The sequence below is a fragment of the Plectropomus leopardus genome, unplaced genomic scaffold (genome assembly GCF_008729295.1).
Source record: "Plectropomus leopardus isolate mb unplaced genomic scaffold, YSFRI_Pleo_2.0 unplaced_scaffold10039, whole genome shotgun sequence".
NCBI lineage: Eukaryota > Metazoa > Chordata > Actinopteri > Perciformes > Serranidae > Plectropomus > Plectropomus leopardus.
Window position 1 is genome coordinate 1 of NW_024610551.1, and position 2,752 is coordinate 2,752.

The window sequence follows — 2,752 nt, forward strand, 5'->3', positions numbered from 1 at the left end:
TGAACCTGGAGCGAGCACATCCAGTCTGGTCTTTTCCTCCATTTAGAAAGAAGTCCACATGACCGACAGGGATGGAAATACCAAAATCTGATGCAGAAGAAAACCTCATTAATGTTGTCAGTGCAGTGGTGCCTCTAGAATTTATGGTGTAATGGTAATGCATCAGTATCATTTTAAGGCTTTATGGTATTTAATATAAAGTTGTCTCACAGTCAGAGTCCGTGTGGATGGCGTCAACAAACTGAGCGTCAGAGGGGTCCAGCCGGTCATATGTGTCCGCTCCTTTGAACATGGGACCAGCAGGGTCAAGAGCTGAAACACAAGGACGAGGAAAACAGATGTTTGGGAATAAAGAGACACCACTGAATTTACATCATTGGGAAATTACATTTCAGGAGGATTATTTTCCTTTAGTGCTCTCATAATTAAAGTTTACTTTTACTTTTTCTCAGAAGATAAGAACTTTTCTCTATTTTTCTCTGCAGAGAATTTGGTTGTATGTCGTACTCTAAATAAAGTTTCTGTGGCTGATGTAATTGTTTATAGACAAACCCACTGTGAGAATGAAATCAGGTTCTCTTTTAGAAACCACAGTTGCATGACAGCAGCAACTGCATGTAAAGTCGGAAACACAAGCCATCTTTCAAAACATTTAGCAACAGGGCAACACATCCAGGCAGAGAAATTTTCAAGGTTTTCTACCGCCTAGCTCGTGGTCAATATACCGCCATGTTACCCCATCCTGCTTATTTTTGCAATATGTTTTATTTCTTTGTGATCTAAGCTAACTTTTTGTGTTGGACTAATGGACAAGTTCTTGACCCTGGGACTGGACCAGTTGGGAACCACTGTTATAGGGACTGCTGGTCTGTGCATCCTGTCCTGAGATTTTCAAGATAACAGGATTTGTCCACTAGTAGGATGTCAGAAGTGGTAACACATTAGTCAAAGATAAGCAGGCCCAGGACTGGGTTGTACCAGCTAAGCGTTAAGTTCAAATGCAGTCTAGTTTGAGCTTACTTTCTATCATTGGTCCAAGTTTTATGTGCCACAAACATTCTTGAGATTGCACTAGCTGACACAGTTCAAACGTAGGAAAAAGGTACAACTATTTAGGTATAAAGACCTTTGCAAAATAGTCATGGCACATCGTTCTTAAAAGGTAGGTCAATGACATTCACTTAGTTCCCTGTAACCTGAGCTATGGTTAGACAGCTACTTCTAACTTAGCCACTCTACAAGTATCTGCCTTTAGTTCCTTTGTAAATTTAGCTGATAAAGTAATGTATAAATGGCTAGCTTCTTAGTATAATAGAGCCAAGGGGCCAAATGAAATGCAGAACATTTTAGATAGTAACATTATTAAAAATACACTGATATGTGCTTAAGTTTGCAGCATAGTATCAACATGATGCCGGTCAATCACGTTCAGTCTCATATATGGTGAGTCACTGTTTTGGCCGATGCCGTGGTGCTTGCCCGCGCCCATTGAGTGCCAGCACAATTAACAGGATGCTGACTGCAGTTCACCTAAGGTCAATGGTGTCAGCATTTTCTAAAAAGTTACATACAGAACCTATAATTTACCTAATATTGATGAGACTGTTAATGGAAAACACAAATGCACTCAGTAAAATTACTATAAAAATCCTTGAACTTCTGTAATTGAATAAAGAGCTTTACTGTTCACTTTGTGATGATTTGGTCAAATTGATTTTGCACCAGTAAATACTTCATCTGTTCAAACTTTTGCAAATATTTCTTTTATCAGTTAATGACCAGATGCTGTCTCCTCTGAATTGCACTTATACATTCAAACTTGCACCAGCCTCCCCACTCAGACAAAAAGACCCAAAATAAACAAGTGGTGCATTGTGTCGGCTAGTGTTTTCTGGGAACGAGCGTCTCCATACAGCCTCAGAGAGGATCTCTTATCAAAGCTCCGTTGTCCTTTGAAGAGCCGACTAATCTTCCAAGGTCACACTACAAACACATTCACAGGCGAGAGGCTCTGTGAGAGACTTTGTTGTCTGGCCTGTTGTTCTGCAGCAGAATAAAAGCAGCTGGCACCTTTTATCTTCACATTCACCAACACTACTGCAGAATTTCTTCCTTTAAGGACTTGTTATTTAGCTAACAAAAGAGGGTGACTCTTCATATTGGAGTAGAGCAAAGTTAATCCAAAATTTACAACTAAATGAGTTGTGTCTTTAAAGTCCTCAGAAAGACTTCTACATTCCCTGTGACCAGGTATTTCTCATGGAGGTGTTTCTGACTCACCTGTGATTCTTCCTATCTTTCCCTCAAACAGGGTCCCCACAAAACCAGCCACGTGGGCCCCAAGACTGACCCCAATAAAGTGGAAGGACTCCAGTTTGCATCCATGTTCCTGTTGGAAAAGAGAGACACAAACTTTTTAAAAAATGTTTATTTTCACCTGAAACTATCTGTAGTGTTTCTACAAGTGTATTGTTTGCTAAATTGCATCTTTGTTTTATAAAAGAGCAAAATGAAAACAGAATTTCTAGTACCAGTTCCAGTCATACTGATAGAACAAGCTTTTGGGTTTTGTTAAAACATGAGTCACTTCCGGTTAACATTCAACTGTCTTGTTTGCTAACGTGCTAAACTAGCTAACTCACTAGTCTCACCTTGGAGCGAATGAAGGAGTTCTCGTTGATTTTCGATGTATTCAGCTGTAAATGAGGTCTTCCACACAGTTAAATCCATATTCACCATCTCTTTTATCAAG

General features: G+C 39.6%; 1 long non-coding RNA gene across 1 annotated transcript; it reads right to left on the reverse strand.

Moving 5' to 3' along the window:
* Position 1: 1 nt before the first annotated feature.
* LOC121963143 lies at positions 2 to 2,386 on the reverse strand. The gene is made up of 3 exons (XR_006107200.1): positions 2,281 to 2,386; positions 211 to 312; positions 2 to 87 (listed from the first exon to the last, which is right to left on the reverse strand). It is a non-coding gene; the product is annotated as an uncharacterized LOC121963143 (long non-coding RNA).
* Positions 2,387 to 2,752: the final 366 nt, after the last annotated feature.